At 41.5% G+C, this 14,083-nt stretch overlaps 1 long non-coding RNA gene across 1 annotated transcript; it reads left to right on the top strand.

Annotated features, from left to right (window-relative positions):
* The first annotated feature begins 1,150 nt into the window (after window positions 1-1,150).
* LOC147758683 (uncharacterized) lies at window positions 1,151-5,766 on the top strand. Its single transcript, XR_015324205.1, has 2 exons — window positions 1,151-2,713; window positions 4,528-5,766. It is a non-coding gene; the product is annotated as an uncharacterized LOC147758683 (long non-coding RNA).
* The last annotated feature ends 8,317 nt before the right edge of the window (window positions 5,767-14,083 follow it).

Raw genomic sequence — 14,083 nt, 5'->3', positions numbered from 1 at the left:
GGTACGGAACAGCTGAATGTAAATTTAAGGGTACGAAATGTAGCGCTAGATTAAATCAGGTGGTAGACCCGGCGCCAAATCAATTGCTATTGGATACCATGGCCGTATAACTTGAGGTTTGCTACGTACAGGATATGCTGCTATACAGGTACAGCATCGGACGGAAGGCAAGCACCTCAAGTTAAATCAAATTTCATTAACTTAAAAGCACATCATTAATAGTATCCGTACTATGTAACGATTATTTTATACTAAACATCTATAGGTTGGGTCTGAATCAAGTCGTTGCAATTGGCAAAACTACTTTGCTAAACAAAACGCGAAAGTTTTACTTATCGTAACGCAATATACCTAACTTATTGTTACGGCTGAATAGGACTCTGAATTTAACCGAAGTAAGTACGTACTTTCAGTATTAATAAAAATAACGCTAAAAAGAGATGACCTTGGCGCTAAACATTCGGCCGAAATATACTAGTAGCAGCGTATGGGAACTGTCTCGTCGACTGACGTCTATTGGCCCGTTGATGAGCACCGGCAAATTAAACTACAAACGTGAAGAAATTGGTTGTTATTAATATTTTTTTTATTTCATTTCTTTATTATTGCATCGTTCGTCTCTCAAGTGGGCGCGTTTATATAGGCTGAGTACATGATTACGGACCATTCCGTTTATTTACCTTCTGCACAATGCAAATGAGCGTCGACGTACAAAGGGGCCCTTCGCGCGTTTGGTGACAAAACGTCGGCTTTTTTTAGCGGGTAGGAAGATACCTTTGTGGACAATAGGGTGTCGAGTAAGGCTAGCAAAGGTCCTCTAGCTTTTAGTTTCATCTCTAGAAGTATTCACGGTAGACGGGTGTTATATCGACCAGGAAATGGAGCAAGTAACATCAGCAGCTAACGGTATCAAATTGTTATAAATATTTCCTTGTTATTATATAAAAATCTTAGTAGATTTTATTTGCGCTGATCAGTTTCAATCCTCGTATAATATGTGCCAGTAGATTAATATTTCTACACATAGATAGACACATTTCGATACATATAACGGTACTCGAAGGTTTCTCGTTAGATTGCTACTACGACTATAATAGTCTTGCAAAATAATACCTGAAAAAACCCTATTGGTTTATATATATATATATATATGTGTGTGTGTGTCGCAGATCGGCAGTGTTTGACCTGTATAAAAATGGCTCTGCTGACGTGATGCAAGGACTTTGTCACAAGTCTTCGCATACACTCAAGATCAATCTCCTGACATGTAGCGCATTGATCTTGATTATCGGACGTGATATATTCGCTTTATGTCTAGTCAAATGTCACGACAAGTGACACTCATCGTCGATCAGCGCGTTCTTCTTACGTTTTAGAGAGAAGCTTCGTCAAATGGGTGACTGGCGTTGCAGTCGGCCCCTGCTAAATCACTGGGCTAACCTTGGCTTAGCAGAGATGATCGTTCGGAAAGCGTCGCCACGCAGCATCGTATATCGATTCAACGTGCTAGCCGTCCACACGGGTACAAGGTAGGACAGCCCAGATTAAATTAGGCGCTCTTTGACTTAGTAGAAAGTTTTCGCCGAAAACGCTGGTCGCCTTAGCCAGCTAAAACTCGCAGCGGTTGAAAATGAAGTGAGTGTCTTCAACCAGTTCTACGTGCGCGTTGTCCGGCCAGCCGCTCTTGCTCCGATCGTTTGAATAGCTATTAGTAAACAACAGCGGCAAGCGACGCAAGTACACGATAACGGCTTGTATCTGCCCAAACAAAAATAAGATGCCACCCGCGTACAATAACGCTGGCCTATGCACCCTCCTCCGTGCCGACCCGTTATCTTGCCAAGATACACTAGACAAAATGCTCGTACAATAGACGAGTGTGGGTTCACAAAAAACTACAATACAGCATACAAGTATAAAGGCATACGGACAGGTTAAACACACAGCATCTTTCTCCTCGTCGGTGTCTGCCGTTGTCATCGGCCTGATCTCGTACGAAGGCTTTCTGCCATATCGTAGACCTATACTCTAGGCCTATATGAACCGGACTTTATAGGGCAAACAGAGGGCCCTAAAGTGTGTCTAAGCATCGAATGAAGACATGTTTCTCCCTACGCAGCGAACAACGTTAATAGACGCGTACAGCCTCATTGATGACGACTGCTGCTGCTGCTGCTGTCGCCACAGCTTCACCTGCTACAGTTATCTCGAATCGTTGATGATGATCGTGTATCGCCTGGCGAAAACTTCTGGTGTCATTGAAGTCGATTAATCCCGCTGTTGCCGTCACAGTGATTACGTCAAACTGTACTCCTGCCGGCTCCATTTAGCAATATGGCGACCACGATTTGTGAGAAGAGCACGCTGACAGCGGTTGATGCTAGATACTCAGAGACTGGCATCGGTCTTGATATGAGATGCCACGACTCACTTATTCTGTAGCGATGTTTGTACGTCGCCGTCGATGACACACGGGGTCGTCGATTCGTTCGAAGACAACCTTACGTTACGCCACGGCGCTGTCCTTACTTGACTGTACCGTACCGATCATGGTACCGCCATCCGATAAAAGAACCCCTTGACAAGAAAAGGAATGAACGACGGAGCAATGGTATGCCCTCAAAAAAAGTTGGACAGATGGAGCAAAACTGCGTAGCCCTGGAAATCGATACGTAGTCGCCCGTCAAGTGGACCTGGCCGGCAGGTCGGTGCAGTGAGTACTCAACACTGTCGTTTTTTGCTTTGTTTGTCATATCCGTAACGCCTCCTGTTTGGAAGTTAGCTTGCGACGGGATTAAGAATCCAGTAATGCAAAATAGAACATAAACAATATAGCTACGATGCCAACGATAACTTCGTTCTATTTAGTATAAACACAACCGTCGATGTTTAGCGGTCAACTTGACCATACCGAACATCACGCAGACAAATCTATTGATAGGCTTGATTAAGGGTCAAGAGCAGATGTGTAGAGATACCAGTTCCAACTCCACCGTGTGGAGATAATGCGAATGCTGGAGAATACCATAGATACATACTGAATCTAGAATTATTTTACGAATTCTCCTAACTAGACGATACTCTATCGAGTGTATATTTCTTACATCGGGCTTTACATCTATGATCTATGCTCGTACTTGCCGCCAACCGCCTTCAAATTTCGGTCTGCTGAATTTGCTTTGAAGAACGTACACGCCTATACTGCAGCTTCTATTATCATTATGGAGCAAGGGGCAAAATACTATATTTTACTATACAGGAATAATAAAAGAAAAAGAATCGAGTACTTGTTGTACCACAGCCAGATATACATACGTATACATTTGCAATAATTTGCAAGTCAATTACTCTGTCCGCTCTGTGCTATCTAGAATAAATAAATAAGAAAAAGACCTGTAAGCTTACTGTCGTTGTAGTCTTGATTTGCCCACTTTTACTGACGAAGGCATACTCGTTTAGGTTTAGCAGAATTGAGGCAGAATCGCCCTGTACAATGCTTTCTTATCCTTTACCTCTTCCGTAGAGATAAACCCGTTGAAGGCCACCGCCTCCTCGCTGCTTCGTGTCCTTGGTTCGAAGTAGTTTATCACTAATCTGAAAAGCGGACTGCGAATAGTTGGAGCCTGTCTGCCGGCCTGGCTGTTGCCTGCCGCATGTATCGACTTAGACTAAATTCATTGTGAGTCGCCAATGTATACAAATGGATGGATACTGGGGCTGTCAGATCTATTACTGCTGCTGCGGGGGCAATTCGATTCTGTTTAGCCAGCCTGCTCTCTTGCTAAGTTGTCTGAATACACATTTCGAGCCTGTGCCTTCACTAGAGTCCTCATTACTCTGGTTAGATGAAACCCACCTATCAACGAAGGATAGCTTTTTTGTGTATTCTATGCTTGAATGAACGAGCTATCCGTTCGAATAACCAGATTATATTTTGAGGGGTAGCACAAACAAATAGACTGAGAATGATTACATATGAAAGTAAACAGCCCGCAGATTGATGCTGACGGAATTATCTCAGTTATTGACATTTAAATTGTGTTCCCATTTGTTATCTAGGACAAATGAGCGGACAGCTTCAAGATCCCTGGAAATGCGGCCAGGAAAAGAATTGACAGCCTTATTACATACCAGTTTCATCTACAACTGTATCTAAGGATTTGTTGCTTAATACCTACTAGATCACTACTAGCAATCTCTTGGTGCTTGAGCATTAACAGAGTGAACGAATGGTTCAGGCAGCGGCACTCATGCCATTCTAAAGGTCAAACCATCGCTCTCGTCGTAGCTCACCTGAGTTCAGTCAAGCTACGTCCATCACTCTAACCATTTAACTATCTATAAAGCATTGTAACCATTCGACCATTACTACCCAGGTACTATCATTAATGCTGCTGGAATGACCGCTTTTAATTCGTTTCGTGTAACAACTATTCACCGCCCCCTTTACCCCCCAACTGGCTAACGTTATTCTCTCTCTTCTAATAGCTATGCGCCCCTTCACTTGTCGCTTGTGCCTGTTTGCAGATCGAGCCATCGTCGCCGCCAGCGCCGCCGTCATCGTCTTCGGTACCCCGATTGCGTAACACCATCAACGAAGAAGAAGACAACGACACCGATAACAACGGCAACGACAACGACCACGTCGAAGATCTGCTAACAGGCGGGGCCTACTAAACTTCGTACAGTCAGGCGATAAAGAAAAAGAAAAAGGAGCAGTGAAGAACGAAGTGCTGGTGACTGATGCTCTCGCCGCTACCTGCCACCATTGCTGCTATCGAGATTAAAGCTGGATTCAGCTTCGGTAACAGCAGCAGCTGTTGCCTGCGGGAACTAGGGATATTAGCGCTGCGTCGCTGCAGACGTAGTGACGGCATCAGCTGTGCTGATAATGCTAGCTACTGTTGTGGTTGTCGTCGTCGTCGTCGTCGTCGTCGTCGTCTCTGTATTTTTAGCTCGACGAGAAGAAAGTACGACGACGGCGTTGCACGTTCGGTTACAGCGGTGACGACGGTATCACTTGCTCCTGGATTGACCCAGTGACTATCTACGCGAGCTAACTGGACTGTCTGCAATGCTTAGTTAGCGGTAGCGGCAACAGCTGTTTGCCCTACTACTGCCGTTGCTGCTAGGGGCGATAGGAGCTGCAGTGCCTATAATGGTGATGTTACGCAGTGGCAAGGTTGAGTGCTAGTTGCGGGAATCCCGAGCTGAACAATGCCGTCATTTCTACCAAGAGCCTCGCGAGATTCCGACTGATCACTGCGGCTCCTGCTACTATTGCAGCTCTATGGCAGTGGCAGGAGAGACAACAGCGGCGGCATCGCCAGCGTTCCCTTGGGGGCAACATTCGTTTCACTCTACTACTGCTTATACTATTATGGTTACTGTAACGGCGTTAGCTGACAAATGGCGAGAACCCGTCGCGCCATATAACATAACGGTAGATAGGGTGCCTGTACGCTGAACCTCATCTCAAAGAGATGTTCATTTGCTACTATAATTGACATTCATACTGCGGAATTACTATACTATGAGTGGTAAAAGGCAATACCTTCGCTGCGATTAATGGAGGATTGGAGAGGGCAGCATATGGGGCTCAAGATACTGGTTTGAGATGGGCAGTTACAATTCGTGTTCTCTCTTCGAGGACGCATCACGTTCAAGCTCTTACGTAACGAAAATATTTCTTATATAGATAGATAGTATGCCGAAGACGTCTGTGAGTTGCGATAAAATGGACGTGATCTCTATCACATACACACACTTCCATCTGGTCGTCTTTGTGTGACATGTATCAAATATTTTGCCATTTTTTTTTGTTGAAATTTCAATCACGTAGTGCTTAACGTTGTTGATTGAACTGTTAACGCATACTTTATCTGCTATTTTTTTTTATTACGATAAGGTTATGCCTTAAAAACTATCAGAAATTTTGATCGCACCGGTTAGTTTGAGCTACGACAAAACGTGATGACCCAAAACGTGGTTCCTATTTGACTTTTCGAGAATGTAGATAGCAAAGGGGAGAGCCACATCAAGCGTATGAATCTGGACACTGAGCTCAATATTTACCACTCGTATCCCCCAGACCCCAATAAGCAACCAGTATTGTTTTAATAATGTTAAGCCAGTTATGTTTAATTCTTTCTCAGTGTTTAAAGTAGCTGCGCGTAGGTAGGAACAGCAGGTCTAAGATTACCTTTGATGAAGCGAATCTGTCCGTAATAGTTTATATGCAACCTATCCCTATGATAGCTAAGTGGGTAACATGTTTGTCTAGTGGTTTTGATTCAAATCCGGGAGTAAGTACACTTTATTTGGTGCTTTATCGTTTATTGTCTAACAGGCGGACGTAAAACTCGAAACGTAATTTCGATATGACCTGTTAGCTTAACTCTTTATACCGCTATAAGGTGTTCGGAATAAGGCGAATATAAGGAATATAGAACTGATGTCCTCGTTCACGAACTTCATCTAAACTAAAATGGAATTGTGTATATATGAAGAGTTCATGGGAGCTTAAAAGGCGCGAAAAGGTTCAAGATATTGAAAAAGACTAATCGTTGCAGGTCGCGTGAAAGGCTCAATAAGCGATAGGCGATTCGACTTTTTTGTCCTTTGCCTGTTAGGGATCTGCCGGTTTGGCTTACGGAAATATTTAGCGGATTCTTCGAAGTTCATACAACGCTGTGCAGTGTAAATTTTATAGGCCTTTAATGTTCGTGGTCCTTCGTCCGGCGCAAAGACATTGGACAATAGTTGATTTTCGTTTGTGTGTTTCCAATGAAATTTCTATCTTTGCAATGATTAGTCTGAGGCGTAATGTTAAAACAATTGGCATCTTTCCATTATCGGGAGTAGCGAATTGATGTAGGCACGCTACAACGGCCTATTCAAATGTATCCGAGCCTATCGTGAACATCCGGCATTTGTTCATATCGTAACGCCTACAACAATAAAAACTAAAAAATCAAAACATTCTAACCTTTTACTTATCGCTTTTATTAACTTTCGTTAAAGTTGTTTTTCACACTTCTTCATTCATTAGTAATTTTTTTTTTTTTAGTAATTTCGTAAGTTTATATTGTTGCTTGGATTTATTAATAGATTGTTACGTTCAATTTATCGACCCCCTTCTTACATCATCACTGTTATTTATTTGTTTCCACTTCAGTTTTTAATTGTATAATTCTCTATTCTCTCTATTTATACCCATTTACTAATAATTTTTATTTGTTTTTTCCATTGCGCCCTTCGACTATTATTATCTTCTGTCTCGTCCTGTTGTCGTTTTGTTGTTGTTCTTGTTATTATTATTAATATTATTATCGTTAGTATCATTGGTAGTAGTATCATCGTCATAATTATTATAATTAATATTATTATTATTATTATTTTTCGGGGTAAAAAACAGATGAAAATAATTATTTGTTATCAGCCTACCTATCATAGCTCCTCCTATCTCTGTATCTGCTTGTGGTTGTATGCGCCTTTTACACAGTGACTGTCTGCCACCCTTTCATCATCATTATCATCATCATCGTCGTCGTCGTGGGGCAAACATCACGTCTCCGTCGTCATCACTATGACTCGTTTGGCAACAACTTCTTCGTTGGCCATCTATCTCCGCCCTCTCGCTATCTCTGCTTCTTTTCACCTGGTAGCAACCAACGTTCTGTGCCGTATGTACTCCCTTTATAATATCTAATTGTAGGAACAGCCATTGTTCTTCTGCGGCAACAACAGCTTCTCGATCGTTTTCTTTTCCTGCGGTCCTTGCGTCAACTGGTAGTATTAGACTTTCTGCTCCTTGCGCGCGTATTAACCTTTTTACCCCTAGTCTAGTGACCTGAGTTCGAATCACGTTCTGTGTAACCGGCAGCGTCACGCCAGGCGAGGCTGCACCGTTCTGTTCGCCAATTATCAACATTCTATTATTCATTTGATTTTCGGCATTTCCTTGACAGCTGTTTTTTTTCAGTGTCGCAGTTTTCCTCAGTGACTGTTAGGTAGGTCCTTTGTTTGCGCCCATCTCTCCCACTTCTTCTCGTACCTCTGCTACCACACCTGTTCCACTTTCGCTTCATGTATAATGCATTCTATTTATGATTTCGCATATCTCCTGTGGTAGAGCTTTGCGGCTGGCCAGATTCCCTGTCATTCTCTTTGTTGTTGTTGTTGTTATTAAACCATTTTCTTTTTTAACCGTGTATTATTTATATATTCACACCATGATCATCAGCAATGTTCTTCACTTAGGTGGATCATCATGTATGTAGTAGTGTTATTATCATCGTTATAACGTAATAGCTGATAAGCTATTTACCATACCAGGGCGACGACAATATAATTTCATGTCGCATTTAGCTTCAACATGCATTGCCGCATATTTTTCCCCTTGTGCCTAATTCAGCATCACAAGCACATCTCGTATTTTAGCGTGATCATTCCTTTATTTCCTCCATCATGGCGTCATTCGTTTGTTTATTACTGTTATATTAGATCATCTGCGGCTGCAACAGCTAACCACCTATCGGCACCACTGTCAAAGCTATGCTTCCAGTTCTTCTTTAGCCTAACGCTACCAATGATGTTAATGTTATTGTTATTAATAGTACCATTACAGTTATTCGTGTCCATTTAATCAGGCCGTTCAGCAGAAAAACAGCTATTCTTCCCTGTGAGGGTCATCGCTACTATAAAACGTATATAAACAAAAGCGTACACCTCTAAGTATCTTCCATAGCTATAGTCGTGCCTCTTTTGTAGTTATTATAGTTCAACTCGTTATTAAATTCCTACTCGTATATCTGCTTCACTAAATATCTACTTGTATATATATATATATCTTTGCTACCTGTCACAATGTGGGGGAGGCATCAGAGTTAGGTTGAGAGCTAACTTGTGTTATTACTTTTTGGGCGTTACCCAGGGGGATCTGATCAGGAGTTCTGTCCACGTAATCTCGATTCATCTGATTGATTGATTTAGAGCAGTGCAGCCTGAAGTGACACATTGTGAGTTGTGATTAGCGGAAGTTTTGCCTACTCGTTGGTGTTTTCGGTCGTCCATATCTATATGTTATAGATATGTCGATGGATTGAAGTGTATACAATAGCTCGCTAATGATCGGCCAGATCATTCGAGTAGTATGTGCGAAAATGAACTCCATCACATAATGTTACATTGATATATATATATATATATGATGCGTTCCGTCTGTGCTCAGTCTTATCACTGTATACTATTAATGTGGCCATTTTCTCGCAGCTTCATCTTACGCAATGGGCATCGTATTATGAAATTGCAGTACCTATCTACATTAGAACACGCATACGAATGTAGGCTTCAATGAAACTTCGACTCCTTTTTCCATTTGTTATATTTGCCCCTATTTGAAACCCTCTTCATGCTCGAATGTCGTTTCAGCTAAAAATACAATCACTTGTTACCATTATCAACTATATTACCAGTTTCCTCCGTCGCTAGGACGGCAGTAACGTTCAGAACAAACGTACCTCCCTAAATTGTTGCGAATTGTTGTCAATATTGGCATAGTACAATTTTTTTTTTTTTTTTATCTCTACCGTTTTATACTTCATTAGTATTACTAACATACCAGTACTCATGGGTGGACGACTGCCACGATTTGTTTCAGCCACTGGTAGACGTATCTCTGCTCTCTACTTTTCACCGTTCGATTTGTTTTCTAGTTCTTCTAGATACTCGTCGATCTGTTTCAGCTGACTTGATACATTATCTGTTTGAGTTTACGTATAATTTAGGAAGCCTAATACTAATTATAACAATAATAATGACTAATCAACTTCACGAATGAGGTCGTCCAAACTTGTATGAAGTTGTGTATTGTCATCGTCATAACAGAGAGAAAATTATCTATTCAATAGGAAAACATGTACTAATGCCATCACCACTTGTTTCGGGTCCTTGTCGAAGTCGTTTGCTTCTGCTCTTGTTTTGGGTCGCAACCGTAGCTGCCGTAGTTGCTCTAGTTGTCATCACTGATAATTGAGTGCACCGTTTCTGTTTTTGCCGTCGCAGTTACAGGTAAACGTGGCAAACTAGCTTGCTGCCTGTCTTCTTTTCTTACCTAGATGTATCTGTTAACACTACATAGAGGCATTTATATTATTCTGCTTATTAAATGTTGGTGACGGCCAACACGTCGTTTTAGTGCGTCTGTCAATCCACGTCCATTAAATCTGTGCTGGTTTGTTCCAAACCTAATTTCTTCGTATGTGTTGCTGCTGCTGCTGCTGCTGCTGTTGTTGGGGTAACGGCGGTGGTAATGTGCGAAATGTGTTCTTTCCCGATGTGAACTTGTCCTTCAAATCTGCCTTTCTGCTGATTTTTCGCCAGCTAATTTCGTTCATAGGTCATTCTTAGCTCCTACAAGTTAGGTTTTGATCGAAGTTCGTTCAGTCTTCTGTGCTTTACATTACAGTTGTGTGGTATACTTTTCCTCGGAACCTTTCCCTCTAACCTGTCTGCTCAGTTGCCACGACCTTCGACTCACTTCTGCAGAAAATCTGCCACCTTTTTTTCGGATCATCATCAGCATAATCTCTCTCTTTATTGTAATTATTATTGACGTTACTATTGCATTATTCCATCCCTTTTGTCTTCATGTATTCAAACGCGAACAGTACAGTGATACGATCCACTTGATACTTGCTCTTTTTACTTTGTCCTCATCCTCACCTCAGTTTTACGTTATCCGACCGTTCTGAAACAACAGGCACCGTCCGTACAAGCAGTGTCCTTGACTTCGTTTCAATCTTCAGTTAGTTGCTTTAGGTTCGATTCGATAAACGTGTGCAAAGCTCAACAACAAGTCCATGCGACAGCTTCTGTCGCAAGACATTCGCTCAACGCACTCTTCACAGTTCAGCAGAACACTATCGCTGCTTGTGCTGCCGCTGCTCATCAACTATCACTTACGTCCAACTTAGCTATCAAGGCCAAGCCAGCCTTGCACCCATACGTACAATAGCCGTATGCATAATACGCAATGCAATACAGAATCAATACATTACAATACAGCTCGTGGCATTCTGATCCGAACGGCAAGTAGACTCGTATCTAAAGCCGATTCAAGCCTGCCTGCCTACCTACCCCCACTCGTACGATCACATTTCCATTATTAGCGATCCGATAATCGTGTTATAATCATCGTCGTAACTGCTACCGTCATACTCTCGTTGCGTTTTGTCAATCCAGAACAGGTCCCTTCATATCACAGGCTTTTCCGGTACAAAGGCCGGGGACCTTTTCAGTAAAGCCATCGTTCTACAGTCTTCGCATCGTCCACTCTATTGCTCAGCCTCCAGCCTGGCCCAAATTTCTCCTTTCGTAGCTCTGATACCTCGTAGTGGAACCTTAAAAGGTCGTACATGATGATATTCCAATTGATCGTCATTAAGTTACTACTCTGATTCTCGATTGCTGTTACCGCTACAAAATCAGAAAGCTATTTATTAAGGTGTCTTGACACCAAAAAGGGTTCAGCAGGCTATCACAGGAGCAGCTCTTCTGCATGCTGACCTCGTCGGCATCAACGTTTCATCACCTTACTGAAACTGTTTCGGGTCAGCGTTTCTCGGGGTACCAATCAGCGGTCCGTGTCATCCGTACTCTCTTTGTTGGGTACCAATCGTCTTAATGTACTACCCGTTTTAACTGATCTGTTCTATCTACCTTAAATACTCAAGCGCTGTCATTCTTTTCTCGCAGTTATTGCTCTTTTTGACTGAATCCAAAACCAATCTAGATTTCCATGGTACGATATCATCTCGGTCAGTGGGTTAGCTGTTGTTACTATGCACATCTCTCATATTTCTTAAAGCTTCATTGATCTTGATCGAGGACATCGATCGAAGAATAGCCAATCATCGCCAGATATTTTGCTCTCATTGCGGCCTAAGCACACATACTCTGTCCTCCGACTTTTCCATAGAAATTGTTCTATGATTGGAATAACGCAGCAAATCTCTTGCCTCGTTGTTTTTTTTTTTTTTTTCGAAATAATGCATGTGAACCAGGAACGTTCCTGGTCGCGTTTCATGGCTCGTTCACAAACGGTGTCTGTTCATAAGGAAGCAATAGATCGGTCAGTTTGGCATTTTCAGTGGTTCAGTCGGTTCTGTGTTCTCCCAACGTCACGATGCTGGTGTTCGACGCCCGTTCGCATCTTTCCACTGGCACAGTTACACACAAAACACATGATACTATGTATCGACATTGGCTGACGATGACTTGCGCTGCAGTACCGTTACTGAAAGTCACTGAATCAGCGTTGATTGTATCATATAATAGGATTTGCCCTCGTCAATATTTGGGGCTTATTATTCTTATTAAGAGAACAATAGTTGATAGGTGGAAGTTTTTTAATAACACGCCCGAACTAACCTTCCGATGTCGGCCAGCGCTTGTAAGATTCGCGTGATCAAGTGATTTCCATTGTCGCGGCCTGCACTATGATCTACAAATGTTTGCAGTATCCTAAACGTTTCTTTTGTATATTTCTAATCTTCTGAATATTAGTTAGCACAATTTCACAGTCTTATTGTTGTTGTTGTTGTTGCTGTTGCTGTTGCTGTTGTTGTTGTTGTTGTTGCTACACTGGTTCGTTTGTTTTTCTTTGTTAGTAACAGTTTCTTATTACTTCAATAGTTGTCTCAACACCTCACAGCAAATATTGTGTTTGTTAGAGGCAAATAGGACACAGGTCTATGTACAGTACAATCATAGTAATAATGTATATTGTATATAATAAATTCGCAGGTTCGGCGCTGAACCAACGACTCTGTCATTTGTCGAAGTATCAACTTCTATTCTCAGCTTCCGTCTTATTTGAAGTTTTTCGGTATCTACAGTCATCTGCTTTGGGCGCCGGCCTGTCATGATTTATAGGCGAGATGAGGCCGAACGCCACCTTGTGCTATCACCTCTGGCCTATTACTGTTGCGTTTAAAGGGCAACGCATTCGAGCAAGACGTACGTACCGTCCAGCCTGTGCACGCTGAGGAAGCAGCACGAGCAAGCTTGCTTGTGGACGTGGCATAATAAAGAGTCGCTGTTCAAAAATATCTATTTTTAAGGAAGTGGTTCGCAAGAATAAGAGATCATAATAATAATAATTATGCAAGAATCACATTGTACGAGAATTTAAATTGATTTAGGTGGCAGAAACAAATTACAGGTCGTAGAATCATGTCCATACACCACACAATTACATTTACGATCGGAGCGTCAAAAATGACAAATAAAATATAATTACCATATAGAACATATATATATATATATTTATAAAGTCGTGTTTACGAGCACACAATTTAACATCAAAACAACTTACCTTGTTTCACTTACTACTCTCATTGCCACATGTAAGAACGTGAAAACAGTGAATTGATTGATTGATGAAACGATCTTGACCTTTATGAATCAACGAAAAAAGGGTCAACGAGCTCACACAACGCCTATGTCAGTACGTAAATAAAATTACAATAAAAAAACTAACAAAACAAAGAATAACAACGCCAAAAATATATAAACTTAAATTTTAACTAAAGTAACGTTTATTAATTTGTCGAAATCGGCTTTCTTACACGCACCCGTTTCCATATCGATGCCACTCATCCTCTTCCGATCTTTTTTTTTACCTCAATCTTTTGGTATATTTTTCTCCTTTTCAGTAGAACCTTTCAGCGTCGCGTTCTCTCCTTCCAGTTTTACTGCCACCTTCCTTCGCCTGTTCGACCATATCTTTTTCGTCACGTGATTTTTTTTATCTTCGAACAACCGTCGCTCCCCGAATCGTGCTACTCCGTTCCTTTTCGTTATTTCGTTGCGTTTCCTGTTCCGCTATTCAGTGTTTTCTTTCATCGGCCGCATCAACTCATCCGTCGTATCATTCTTTCTGTCACTCGAAGTTTCTCCTCTTCTTAGACTCCGTAACAAAATATACTTATTATTAATATCTTATACATACATATATATATATATGTATATATATATATGTATATGTATATATATATATACATATACATATATATATATA

Source organism: Varroa destructor, unplaced genomic scaffold (genome assembly GCF_002443255.2).
Source record: "Varroa destructor unplaced genomic scaffold, Vdes_3.0 BEIS01000001.1, whole genome shotgun sequence".
NCBI classification, from domain to species: domain Eukaryota; kingdom Metazoa; phylum Arthropoda; class Arachnida; order Mesostigmata; family Varroidae; genus Varroa; species Varroa destructor.
Note: the sequence above shows the minus strand (reverse complement) of the source record. Positions and strands in the feature narration are given on the sequence as shown.